Source organism: Mus musculus, chromosome 4 (genome assembly GCF_000001635.26).
Source record: "Mus musculus strain C57BL/6J chromosome 4, GRCm38.p6 C57BL/6J".
In the NCBI taxonomy this organism is placed as follows: Eukaryota; Metazoa; Chordata; class Mammalia; order Rodentia; family Muridae; genus Mus; species Mus musculus.
Genome location: NC_000070.6, coordinates 119,895,969 through 119,910,809, shown reverse-complemented (window position 1 = coordinate 119,910,809; position 14,841 = coordinate 119,895,969). Strand labels below are relative to the sequence as shown.

Sequence of the window (14,841 nt, the reverse complement as noted above, 5' to 3'; positions counted from 1 at the left end):
ATGGGAAGGCTTCCCTCCCGGAGGTCCTCGAGGCTCTGTCTGCACCTTCCTGGGGAAGCACACAGTTCTGAACCTTATCTGTTTTCTTGCCATCTCCTCAATCATGGAGAAGGCTCTAGGTGAGGACTAATGGCTCATCTCTGCCACCCTCCATACTGGCCACCTCACTTCACCCCCATCTGCTTGGATAGCCATCAAGATGGCCTCAGAACAAGAAAGACATGATGGAGCAGAGCCAGAACACAGCAACATGTAGGATGGAGGCAGAACAGACCCCCCCCCCAGTGTCCAAAACTCATCCTGGACTCATTGTTATGGTCTTTCAGTCTGTGAAACACAGCTCCCACGTAAAAAAAACGGGAAAGGGAGAGAGAAGGAAATTGATTCCTTTAGGTCATCAAATAATTCACTGTGGAAGGCAGCTTCTTCTACACTATTTATGGCATTTTAAATGGCTCAATTCATAAAACTCAGTTCTTTAGAAAAATGCAGATGCATTCAACGGTGGCATCCTCTGATAGGCCAGTCAGAGCAAATGCTTTGCAGAACATAGCCAATCGAATCCTTATGTTCTTTTCTTTCTTCCAGTGCTAGAGATAGAACTCAGAGCCTTGATCATGCTAGGCAAGTACTCTACCACTGAACTGTACACCTCAGTCCCTAACTTACTTCCCATCCTTACACACACAAACATACACACATGCACCACATACCATACATACAAGTGCACACATACAACCCCCTTACATACACACCACACACATAAATATATACATATGCACACACATGTGCACACATAGACACACCACACATATAACCCCAAGCACACATGCACACACACACACACACACACACACACACATAACCCCAAACATACATACACATACACACATTTGTTAGAAAGTGGTGACAGCATAAAATGCAAGTGGAAGAACTAATTTTGTAAGAAGTTTCCAGAAGAAAAGGAGGCCAACTATCCTATCAAGCAAGGGCATACATCAACCATGAGGCCAGTCTCCCTCCCAGCCCTCTGGTGCTCATAGCATTAGAGTACATGGGATCTAAACTATGTAATATGCCCATTTGGGATCTGATTGGCCCGATGCTTTTAAACACCCCTAGTCTGATGCCAGGGGTGTAAAGGAAAGAGACAGTGGCATTTAACCTTAGACAAGTTTGGGATTCTTCACCTGAGCCTGTTCTCCCCTGTGTAGCCTAGAACGCAACAGCAGTTCCTCCCTCTTCTGCCGCTCCCCGGGATTACAATGAGGACAGAGATGGCACAAGAAGAAGGTTTGATTAAGTCATCTTGTCAGCCACAGAAGGCTTGAGAGAGGAGAGACCCCTTCAAGGAGGAGCCATGGCACTGTGGGAAAGGAAGGGGTCATCTCTTTCTAGGCTGTCTTGTTTTGGGCCTTCAGGTGCATGTGCGGAGGGACATCTGCTGGTTCCCAGATTCTAGTGCATTGTGGGATCCATGAGCAAAGGGTGACAGTCATGTAAGTAGGAGCAGCACACAGTGGGGGGACAGAGGGTGACAGTCATGTGAGCAGGAGCAGCACACAGTGGAGGGATGTGAGCAGGAGCAGCACACAGTGTGGGGGAGGAACACAAAGGGTGACCATCATGTGGGTAGGAGCAGCATACAGTGGGGGGGGGGACAGAGGGTGACAGTCATGTGAGCAGGAGCAGCACACAGTGGGGGGACACAGGAGAGCCCATGCCTCTCTTGGAGCTCACCTCGATCCCTTTCCAAAAGCTGCTCCTGTTTCCCAAACACCTCATTTTCCTACAGTCCCTAGCCAGGATCAGATGCTGTCTTCAGGGCTTTCCCACCTGTCCCCCTCTTACTGTGGATAGCCCAAACCTCAGATAACCCAGCTAGGGTCACTCCCCTGACTTTACTATGAGATAGACCATCCTAAAAACCCCCTGGCTGTTGTTTCCAACCCGACGCCATCCACCACCTCCTCTCTGAGAGAGGACACAGAGGTTGATCACTTTAGAGTTCACAGACTTGAGAATGAGTCCCTACAGTGCCACCCACACTTTTGGGGATCTTGGGCAAGTAGAAGAAAATCTCAGTTTTTCTCTGTGCTCCACGGGGAAGGGTGGCACTGGATCACATCACCTCACTCGGAGGCTGTAAGGAAGATGGAAGGCACGTGGTTCAACTGGCCTGGGCTGGGGCCTGAGTCAGTGGGACAGCTGTGCTTTCCTTCCAGAGTGCATCAGTGGGAGACAAGCCTACTGACAAGTGACGTCTCTATAGCACCTTCTCCTCCACCCCCACATGATGTCTCTTAGAATTGCAGAGTGCATCATCTCAGGGTCACTGGGGCTGTCCTAGACTACTGGGATGTCATTTGTTCTCTTCTGCCTACCCACCCATAACTGCCTCTCCTCTCTCTCTCTCTCTCTCTCTCTCTCTCTCTCTCTCTCTCTCTCTCTCTCTCTCTGCATACTGTTTTCTGTGCTCAGCTGCAGGATGGGTACGGTAGACCCTCTTCCCCATGGTGGGCAGATCTGTTCCATGACACCCACGGATGTCTGGCTTTCCTCTAGGCATATTACCACAGTACCAGAGCAGTTGGCCCTACTGCGTTTATGCCTTGCTGCCTCATCTCCATCACTACGCTCATAATCTGGGTCTGTTTTGGACCATGTAGAGACTGCCATATCCAGGGATCCACCCCATAATCAGCATCCAAACGCTGACACCATTGCATATACTAGCAAGATTTTATCGAAAGGACCCAGATGTAGCTCTCTCTTGTGAGACTATGCCGGGACCTAGCAAACACAGAAGTGGATGCTCACAGTCAGCTAATGGATGGATCACAGGGCTCCCAATGGAGGAGCTAGGGAAGGTGCCCAGGGAGCTAGGGGGAACTGCAGCCCTATGGGTGGAACAACATTATGAACTAGCCAGTACCCCGGAGCTCTTGACTCTAGCTGCATATGTATCAAAGGATGGCCTGGTCGGCCATCACTGGAAAGAGAGGCCCATTGGACACGCGGACTTTATATGCCCCAGTACAGGGGAACGCCAGGGCCAAGAGGGGGGAGTGGGTGGGTAGGGGAGTGGGGGTGGGTGGGTATGGGGGACTTTTGGTATAGCATTGGAAATGTAAATGAGCTAAATACCTAATAAAAAATGGAAAAAAAAAGAAAGTAAAATCAGAGTGACCTAAACCCAGCCCTGCAATGACCCAGTTGTTGGTCTGTTAAGGCCAGAGAGTAGGGACCATACCCTGCACGTATGGATACACTGGATGCAGCGAGGATTCGTGACCCAGGCAGGACAGAATGGAATGGCGAGAGATTTCACCAAGCTTCTCAGAACAGCATGCCATTTAAAATGAGTAAATTGTTTACTTCTAGAATTTTCCACCTAAAATTTCAGATTACAGTTGAACCAGGGGTAACTGAAACTAAAACTGGGTGGGGTGGGGGTGGGGAGGATACAACACTGCCCTATGACGTGTTTCCTAATTAAAAGTGGAATGTATCAATCAGAAAGCAGGGCTCCCAGCTTCCTTCTATCAGGCTGCCACAGCGCGGACTCATCCTGAATGACAGGTAAGAGAAAGAGACAGCATGGTTGGCATCCACAGGTAAGGGGGACAGAGGAAGGGACAATGGAGGGAGGGGGATGAAGGTTCCTTCATTGAGACACCATCCCTACAGAACACCACTGAGCCCCTGCTCTCAGGCACAGCAGCAAACAGCGAAGAGCAGAGACCGAAAGAGCCTGGTATCTCACCTGGGGCAAGGTGTGAGCCTCTATAGTCGAGTGTGAGAGGAGCTGATATTTTTAGTTGAAAAATAAACAGGAAAACCAAAGAAGGGCAATGAATCCTATCTGGAGGCGTGGTCTGGAAGGAATTCATGATGTCTGTGACCTGGGTCTGAACAGCGTGTTGGGGGGGACTGGTCAGGAGGTGATGGGGACAGACTGCAGGTGCAAAGGTGCTTGGGTGGGATGGGGAGGCTCCAGCTGCACAAGGCTGAGTAGGAGGGGGTACCCCCAAGGCCTCAGGTGTCTGCTTCACAACTCTACCCAGAATGATAGCTGCTCTAAGATCACAAAGGTCACAACCCTCATGCCAGCACCACACAGTCACAGGGCATTTGCAATGGTTTAGAGCATTTGGTTGACATTACTACTTTGAGTCCTCATGATAAGGATGAGGTGAGACTACTTGTCCTTTGGTATATATTGGAGATTGCCTCCAGGACCCGGAGGAACACAATCCACAGGTACTTCTAATCCCTTTCATAATGGCATAACATTTAAATATATCCACACAAGCCTCTCTGGTCTGTGAAATCATCTCTAGACGACTTCTCTCAAATGCTGAGCGCATGCTCTGTAAATGGCTATTGGACCGTCTCTTTTATGGAAGAAAGGGGGAGGAAAGCAAGTCTGTGCTGGTTCGGTATCAGTGTGACACCTCCACCCCACCTCTAACTATTGTCACCTGTGGTTGATTAGCTCTGACTACAGAATCTTTGGCCAGAGAGGGTCAGCTGAACTCTTGTTATCTTTGTTATATATGTGAAGGTACTAGGCCCAGTGAGAGCAGGCAATCTACTCATGATCCAAACCACAACCAAGGTAGAACTGGGCTTGAACTGTTCTTTCTGGTTACCCAGTGGTCCAGCTCCTCAGTCTCTACCTCACCCAGCTGCAATCACCCCCCCTGACCCTCACCAAACAGGGGTATATGTCTTTCCTAGTGTATCCCCCAAGCTGACCCTTGATGATCCCACCAAACTGACAGACTCTGGATGGGGAGAGAGACCACAGTTGAGTCTGGGCTGGGACCCAACAATTTGTTGACTCAATCAGGCAGATGTGGAAAAGGTGTTGTCATGGTGGCAAGGTTTCTATTCCAGGCGGCCAGGCCATAATTAAATGTCCTGACCCGCACACCTCCAATTACTGCACAAGAGCTGGTTTCCCGGCCAGTTAACTAGCAATTACAGAACCTTCCACCAAAATTCCAAAGCACTTAGTAAAGGTCACTTCTTTTATTTTTTTTCAGATTCGGGGGTAGAAGTGGGATGGGACTGTTGCCCAGATTACAAGTAACATCTATTATTTAAAACAGGTTTCTGCCCATAGCAAACTGGAACTGCAGCCCACAGGCTTCCGTGGTGACTGCTACAAGGACTCCTGTTTGTGGCATATTGCTGTAGGTCAGGTACTGTGTCGGGGGCTTCTGTGGGATACCACTCAGTTTTTACAAAACTGGAGAACTGAGTATTACTGCCTCCATTTTATAAAGGAATACGCATGGTCATAGAGCCACGCCTGGAGGATTTTGAATTTGTACTCGGTCTATTTGCCTCAGAACAATAGGCTCTTCTATTAGCATGAATTAAAGCTAAGACATCTAGTCTGAAGCTCAGAATGAGGCTGATTCTATGCTGTTCAAGGGCTATTGAGAAGTCTTAACATTCTTTGATTCTGGCTAATCCTTGATTGACTGGTGTGAGGGTCTTGTCCAGCCTCTGTAATGATCACCATGTTAGGGCAATGAGTCTTTTCCTTTGATTGTTGAGATAGACTTTTATATTAATAAGAGAGACTTGGGATGGATTAAAGACTCTAAGGCCTAGGAAAAGAAATAACAGGTACCAAAGATACCGTCCATACATTTCTACTTACCCTACAATGTTCCTGCCAAATATTACAAATCAATAGTAATTGGACCAGGTCCTTTCTCGATGCAGGTGTTTCTTCTCATGGACTGAAGTAGACCAGGAGATGCAGGTGCTCCTCCCCCATCCTTCTCACTGGTGCATGGCAACTGTAATTCCTACATGCAAATGTCTGCTGTGTGACTTGACACATGATTATTTCCTAATTTATGGATTTATGTTTTATAAAAACATCAAGTCAAACAGAATTTGAAAGTCTATCTAACCCACTCTTACAAACAGACTAAATGCCACTCTAGTCAGAATTACCCATGGAAATTTAGAGTATAGGGTTAATTATGAGTGCATCCTCCAGGGCTTGTACAGTAGATCCTCAACAAGCTTACAGGAGATGAGCTTGCTGGGGTTGGTGGGGAGGGTGGAAGCGAGAGACTAGGGAGAGGAGGGGCTCGGAGGACAAACCGCCAACATCACCAGCCCACCAGTGTTCACACCTGTCCCAAGCCTATAAATTAGTCTTCAAGTGCCTTGTTCCAGAGGAGAAGTGTCCAAACAATATGCTCATCTGGTGAGGAGGAACTGCAGTGTGCACACCAGATGCATGTGGGTGCATCTCCCTACACCACAGCCAGGCTAACTTATTCCGGCTCCAGTGTTCAGGACCAAAAGCCAGCCACAAGCATTTCACAGCCAGGTCTCACCCTATGCTTCACAGACAGTCTCCCAGCCACCCACAAGAGCTTGATGGATTGAGTAATTGGAGAAATCCACGTAAACCTGAGTCTGAAACAGCAGGAGTGGCTCTTTGCCTCCTGAGCAGGGCCTTTTGATTGCTTATCCCACCAACTAAATCACACAGAATGTAAGCAATGTGCTACCCATTCTGTATAAGAGAGCAAATGTCCACAGCACCTAAGTGTTAGGGCCTACAGCTGATTCCAGGACCCCCCAACTAGAGGTTAACAGACACCAAATGTCTATTCTGGAATCCTTGCTTCCAGGCCACTACCACCCCTTCCTGGAGTCTCCACCTAAGAGGAGAATATTGTCCTTTGCAATCAATGGCCATGTGGGTGGGGACTGGCACTAAGCCAGCCTGCCAGCCCCCAGCAAGAGGCTTAGCCTCATGAAGAACAAGTTGCTTGCCCCAGCTTTCTGTAAACCCATGGAGCTCTCCAGGGTACTGACCCTCATTCTTGTCTTGGGGCAAGACAAGAACAGACTATTCAGAGTCCACCTATATAGTTGTATTCTTTAAAAATGGCTCGCCATTAAACCATTTGTGTCATTTAAGAAGATTCTGTTGTCACTTTTAACCTCCATAGATCTTTCTGAGAGGCCAGCTAGCCTCTGTGGTGTATGGGTCGTGGACTGTCTTAAGAACACCGCTGTAGTTTTTGAAGTTACCAGATCTTCATCTTGGATCCTGCCTGTCCTACACCTTGTCTGTGTCCCCTTCCCAGTCCCTGCCTATCAACTCCAGATGTCCTGAGTGACCCTTTTCAGCCCTTAGAGGGCTCTGTAGCTGGTTATTGATTTGTTTATCTCTCTCCCACTTGCCTGAGTTCCCAAGCTGCTGCAGGGCCTGGCCAACTGGAGCATTGCCAGCCAATCATCTGGACTGTCTTCCTCATGGTGGGGACAGTGGCCCCTGCTGGTCTCCTCTGAAGAACACATATCATTGTAAACTCCAGTATCTGTGCTTGCTTGCTTGCTTTCTTCTCCCTCTCCCTCTCCCTCTCCCTCTCCCTCTCCCTCTCCCTCTCCCTCTCCCTCTCCCTCTCCCTCCCTCTCTTTCCATTTGTTCACTTTGTTTAAGAAAAGAATTGAGCAGTGACTGGGTTATCCTCACTCCCTCACTCTATAACATAACGTAATAACAGTGTATTTTTTAAAAACTCACTTTGCTCTATTTTAAGGACCTCGGATGCATCTGTCTCATTACAGATCACCTCTCTATAAGACTGTGCTGTCATTATCCCACTCTCACAGGTAACAAAGGAGATGCTACACTAAGGGGAATAGAGGGGCGTGCACACAAAGAGGTCTATGACTCACCCTGGCAGTCAGTCCAACATGGCAAACCTATAGTACATATACAGTTCAGGCCCCTCCAGAGATGTTCCCACCCTCATGGTATGCTGTGGAGGTTGGGGAATGGCAAGATGCCAGGAGGAGATAAGAAATAAAAGTTGAGAGGTAAAAATAAAGAAATAAGTGAGTCTTTTGCAGGGGGAGCTAAAAGAAGGTCAAATTCATGCAGTAGAAGCCACTGTACCCACAGAGATGGATCCTTGTCAGACACCTAAGTTAGAGCTAGAAATGCTGCTTAATTTAAGGACAAACATGCAGAGGCCCAGAGAAACCCCTAAGTGCGTACATTATAGAGAAACCCCTAAGTGCGTACATTATAGAGAAACCCCTAAGTGCATACATTATAGAGAAACCCCTAAGTGCATACAATGCCATGGCCATTGGCCATTCTAAAAAGCTGTTTTATGTTAGCATGAAGAACCCCAAGGTCCTATTTCACAGAACAAAGCAAGCCCAGTCACTCAAATGTTTATTGCTTAGAATAAGCAGTTCACACGTCCAGGGGACTGCCCAGTCCCTCCTAGGGGTGGGAGCCAGAGGCACTCCTTCCCTTTGTACCAGTCCTTCGCCCACAAAGGAGCACCAAGGTCAAATTCTGCAAAGACTGAAAATGGGCAGGTGTTTCACAGAAAGCCACAGACTGGAAATCAAGCCAGCGTGAGGCTGTCTGAGGAGACATCTGAATTCCGACTAGCCAGCAGCCTCCTTACGCTCCTCTGTAACAAGTGGATCAAATCTGCATTGTGTTCCCATCTGGTCACCTTATTTTCAGAGTGGTGGTGACAAGTTTGTCCAGGAAAGGAAATTAGCAAGTATCAAGCCCAGACTGATGAGCAGGCTGTGGGGAGGGGACTTCAGATCGGCCATTTGCTTGAGAATCCAGCAGTCTAATAGCTCCCCACTCGCAGAATGAGAACACTCTTCCCTTGGAGACACACTCTGAAGACAGATGAGCACGGCTGTGGCGGCTCTCTGCTCCCCAGATACAGCCTGTGGGAGGATGCAGGGGCTCAGTGGCCCTAGAGTCACTCAGAGTAGAGCGGTTTCCTGGCCCTGGGTGAACTTAATCATGGTCACAAATACGCTGAGGCCTGTGAGAGTCTTGGAGCAGCTGTCTCCCGGCTCTGAGCCAAACCTCTCACTTTAGAGATGAGGACAGGCATTGAGGCTCTGGGTTTTTATGCCTGGTATAAGAAGCTTTGGATTTAGTAATCCAAACCCTAATATAGAACTCTTTCCGCCTGGCCAATATGGGGGACCACTCTTCGTCAAACATGGCTTGTCTTCCTGGTGCCGTGGAAGCATTTCTGGCAAGGCAGCTGGAAAACTGTGACTCATTACCTTCCAGGCCATCTCCACCAGCTGCTCCTCTTCTCAAACACACTGAACAAGACGCAGAGGCACAGAGGAGGCCGAAGAGCCCATGTGCTCTCTCCCAGTCAGCAGCAGGGAGTGAGCTGTTACTTCTCTCCCCAGGAGTCTGGTGAATAGAGGCTGCCGTGGAAACCTCCTCTTGGCTGCCGTCAGTACAACCACCCTTCAGCATCCATAGGAGATTTGTTCCAGGGTTCCTACACCACCACAGGAGAAGTCTCAAGTCCCATATATAACATGGTACAGTACTTGCATATAACCTATGTACCTTTCCACAGTATACTCTAAATAATCTCTAAATTAGTATGCAACACAATATTATGTAGTCACTCACTACATATTACACATGCAACTATATATGTGTGTGCATATATGTGTGTGTGTGTGCATGTGTATGCCTATGTGTGCTTGTATATGTCTATGTGTATGCATATATATGTGTGCATGTATATGTCTATGTGTATGCATATATATGTGTGTATACATATATATGTATATGTATACATACACATATACATATATATGATGTATATGTATATGACCTGGCTAAGGAATAATGACTAGAGAAAAGACATCATATTCAATCCAGATACCTCACAATAGTTTTAAAAATATTTTAGATCTGCAGATGGTTGAAACAATAGATAGAGAACCTAAAGGTGTAGACAGCAAAAGATATGTTTTTAAAAATCAAAGCAGACACTGAAACTTATAGAGGAGAAAGTAGGGAAAAGCCTCGAAGATATGGGTACAGGGGAAAAGTTCCTGAATAGAACAGCAATGGCTTGTGCAGAAAGATCAAGAATCGATAAATGGGACCTCATAAAGTTGCAAAGCTTCTGCAAGGCAAAAGACACCGTCAATAAGACAAAAAGACCACCAACAGATTGGGAAAGGATCTTTACCTATCCTAAATCAGATAGGGGACTAATATCCAATATATATAAAGAACTCAAGAAGGTGGGCTCCAGAAAATCAAATAACCCCATTAAAAAATGGGGCTCAGAGCTGAACAAAGAATTCTCACCTGAGGAATACCGAATGGCAGAGAAGCACCTGAAAAAATGTTCAACATCCTTAATCATCAGGGAAATGCAAATCAAAACAACCCCGAGATTCCACCTCAGACCAGTCAGAATGGCTAAGATCAAAAATTCAGGTGACAGCAGATGCTGGCGAGGATGTGGAGAAAGAGGAACACTCCTCCATTGTTGGTGAGATTGCAAGCTTGTACAACCACTCTGGAAATCAGTCTGGCGGTTCCTCAGAAAATTGGACATAGTACTACCAGAGGATCCCGCAATACCTCTCCTGGGCATATATCTAGAAGATGTCCCAACTGGTAAGAAGGACACATGCTCTACTGTGTTCATAGCAGCCTCATTTATAATAGCCAGAAGCTGAAGAGAACCCAGATGCCCCTCAACAGAGGAATGGATACAAAAAATGTGGTACATTTACACAATGGAGTACTACTCAGCTATTAAAAAGAATGAATTTATGAAATTCCTAGGCAAATGGATGGACCTGGAGGGCATCATCCTGAGTGAGGTAACCCAATCACAAAGGAACTCACACAATATGTACTCACTGATAAGTGGATATTAGCCCAGAAACTTAGGATACCCAAGATATAAGATACAATTTGCTAAACGCTTGAAACTCAAGAAGAACAAAGACCAAAGTGTGGACACTTGGCCCCTTCTTAGAATTGGGAACAAAACATGGAAGGAGTTACAGAGACAATGTTTGGAGCTGTGATGAAAGGATAGACCATCTAGAGACTGCCATATCCGGGGACCCATCCCATAATCAGCTTCTAAACGCTGACACCATTGCACACACTAGCAAGATTTTGCTGAAAGGACCCAGATAGAGCTCTCTCTTGTGAGACTATGCCGGGGCCTAGCAAACACAGAAGTGGATGCTCACAGTCAGCTATTGGATGGATCACAGGGCCCCCAATGGAGGAGCTAGAGAAAGTACCCAAGGAGCTAAAGGGATCTGCAACCCTATAGGTGGAACAACATTATGAACTAACCAGTACCCCTGAGTTCTTGTCTCTAGCTGCATATGCATCAAAAGATGGCCTAGTTGGCCATCACTAGAAAGAGAGGCCCATTGGACTTGCAAACTTTATATGCCCCAGTACAGGGGAACACCAGGGCCAAAAATTGGGAATGGGTGGGTAGGGGAGTGGTGGGGGGGAGGGTATGGGGGATTTTTGGGATAGCATTGGAAATGAGGAAAATACCTAATAAAAATAAAAAAAACAAGTTATAATAAAGCAAAACAAACAAACAGAAAAAAAATCAAAGCAGAAGCCTTCCTCTCACAGGGTTAGTGGTCTCTGATGAGCATGAGAGACCATTAAAATGGCATTAAGTGGAGAGCCCCAGACACACTCTCTAATCCACAACATGAAGCATTTCCTTCTGGACTCCAGGCCCCAGCCCCAGGTCTGAACACCAGGTCTGTATGAACAGCTTGGGGTCCTGCATTAAGGACCCATGAGCAAGTGATAGTGCTGCCTACAGACCCAGTGTGGGGTCATGCGGTAAAGGCAATAGTTTCCCCCACCTTGGTGGCCTGGGCTTTGTCACCTAGGGCTCCAGTGACCTCCTGCAGCTATCCACAGCTACCCAAGTCTGGAGTTCTCTAAAATGTCTGTCCAACAATGCCACACCCAGTGTGTTCCCCAGGGGAAAATATTTTATTTCTGGACATTCTGGAGTTCTTGACCTTGCACACTAATTCTGCTGCCTGGGGGAAGTCCCCAGAAGACACTAAATAATGAGAGCCAGGAAGACTGGCTCCTTTTTTTGATCATGGATGAAATTCAAGCCTCAATATGTCATGCCTGTGAGTCTTTGGAAAGCCAACTACAGAGGCCAAGAAGAGAGAGCACCCCTTAGCCAGCACTCAGCACACACCAGGCCATCAGGAGCTCACACCATCAAGCTCACATGCAGAACTTCAAGAGAACCCAGTTATGTGAGGATAATCCCTGCCCCTGGCCCACCTTCAACTCATAGATCACACCTAACATCTCAAGGGACATTCAGGACCACCATGGTGGTTAGTGTGTTCCCATTTCACAGATGAGGAAAGGCAAGCTCAAGAATGTTGAGGGCCTGGAGTCACACAGCTGAGCTGAGATACCCAAAACTAGAACTTGGTGTCAGCTCTCGCTTTCCCAAGGCCAGCTCCTCCCACCAGAATTCATCTGGGAAGCTTACAGGACCTGGGTGAATTGGTTTTCCAGACTCTATTTCTAGTGAAATCTTGCCCTGCAATGTATTAGCTTCTGTTCCCCATGCCTCTCACAGCATGCTAATCTTATAATTATTATTCATGTATCACTATTTGTACTGAAGGGTCATAGGAAAATTTTATTATGCATTAATATTTCCATCCCATGAACATTTGTGGGAGCAAAGAAGTTAGTTCCCACTCTCAATGGAGAGATATTCCTTTTTAAAAGCATTGCTTTCCATAAATCCATTCTTGCTTTTTTTTTCTCTCAAAAACATTTGTTGCCTACTGCATTCAGAACACTGTTCTAGGGTTTGGGGACATGGTAGTGAGTAGGACAAAGTTCTCTGCTAGGACAAAATTTAGCTGTAGCAGAGGACATGGACAATAAACAGAAGAGAGAAATAGCTAAGATGGTTCTAGAGAAGAAACGATGTGGGACAATAAGGGAGGATTTGGGGGCAGGGGTAGCAAGAGTGACAACTGAGCTGATACCTGGTACCTGCCAGCTGCCATATAAAAGAACATTCCAGGCAGAAGAAACAAGTGTGGGTACATCTCTTGGTGGGTAAGGGTGTGGGCATGGCCAGCACTATGAAGACTCAGTGTTTTCTAAGGTGAGCACAGGAAGTTAGATGGGGCAGAATGTGCACCAGGCCTAGAAGGGAACAGGAGGGACTTACATCACACATTCAAGGCTGAGAACGAAAATGGCTTTTAGTTTTAGCCACTGAAACCCCCACACTAAGGATGTGGTCAGCCTGTGGGTTTCTGGAGTGGGTTCTCTAAGAACTAGGGAATGAGTCAGGGTGGCTTTAGAGGCAGGGCCAGGACCAGGGAGGGGAAAGATGCAGACCATCATTGATCACAGGTCAGGCAGAGTCCTTCAACACTTGAGACTCCCAATGCTCTCAGGGAGATCAGCTGCATGCACACATACATGCAGGTGATGAGGAGAACCGTTGGTGCCAACACTGGGCAGAGTCTTAGACGGCATCCACGCAGCAGCTGCAGACACAGCTCCCCAGCTGGAAAAAGCAAGCAGCTCAAGAGTTTTGCCTACTTCAAGCCAAACCCAGAAAGTAAGGCTTTGTGAAATAACCACAAACACCAGCCCTCGCCATGGCATTAGCAATTTAAACTAGGCTCTTTCACCACATGTGGGTCTCCCGGAAGGCCAGGGAGAAAGACAGCTTACAGGCATGTGTGTTCCTCCCAGTGCCTTCTGGACTCATCTTGCCAGGTTTTGTTTCCACCATCACTGTCCCCTGAGAGATCTCCCTCTCCCTTTCCAGCTCATACACTATAAGAAGCCTTGTCAAGACACCACCCTTTCAGGCTGAGCCAATCACTCTGAAAGCACCCTTCTTGGCAGCATTTACGGCACTGCGTCAATCCCTCCTAATCCGTGAGCAAAGAGAGGACAGAGATGGCCATTCACCAAGGCTGGCTGGAGCCATCACAACCCAAAGCACAGGGCTGTTGGTACTGAGCACTTGCTGTTAAACCCACTGCCAGCTGTAAAGGGTTTCTTGCACTGCTGATGACGGCAAAGCTGAGCCTATGCACAAGCTTCTGTGCACAGCTTCAGCCATGAGGCATAGCCATATAATACAGCTAGGTCAGGAAGGGGGTGGCTTAGAGAAAAGTCAGGCTGCGAGGAGAGGCTGCTCAGAAGTGGCATGCTGCAGAAATGAGGGCACTGCCTGCTGGGTGTCGAGGCTAAGCAGGGGAGGTGGGAAGACCAAAGAGGTTTTGCATATTCAGCTAGAGTTGTCAGTGGGATCCCAGGTCACTGACAGGACTGTGCACAGCTCCATGCTCCACTTAGACATTTGCTTAGTGACTGGGAATTGCAGCCAGGATGGCAATGGTGACCCCACACTAAAGTAGTTGGAATGAAATGAGTTCTGGAAAAGTCCTTCGAAATAACCTGAACCCACCCTTTAAGCACCAACATGTCTTCTACAGTACCAGTGGGATGTCAAATGCGGTACTTTCTGGGACACATCTTCCTTTCAAAGTATCCAAATGTGGCCTTGGCTGAGGATGGCGACCTGACCTGGTTCTGCCCCTCCTGAGCTTAGTGACATTAGACTAGCATTTCTGTCTGATGAAGGATGATACAGAAATTCTAGGGAGTGACAAAGCCGGGGAGACTGCCCATGACGTCTGAGCACTACCCAGGTCAAATCCTGGACTACAGAAGTTAGAAAGCAACAATATATTTGACAGAAAAGCAGTAACCTGTGGGAATGGGCTGTGTGCAGAGGGAAAATCCAAAGGACAGCCACAGCTGCGCATTGGGGAGAACCCAGATGGAGTAGGAATTAGGAAAGTAACCAAAATAGCCTCAATGAGATGCTACTGAAGTTCTGTGGTAAATGAGGGTTAGGTGGGTTAACTAGTGAACAGAAATCTCCGGTCGCTAATGGCAAGGGAAAGCAT

The 14,841-nt window shown here is 47.4% G+C and overlaps 1 protein-coding gene across 6 annotated transcripts in view; it reads right to left on the bottom strand.

Annotated features, from left to right (window-relative positions):
- Positions 1–14,841, bottom strand: part of Hivep3 (human immunodeficiency virus type I enhancer binding protein 3) — a 404,287-nt gene that overhangs the window by 227,236 nt on the left and 162,210 nt on the right. The window lies entirely within an intron of this gene.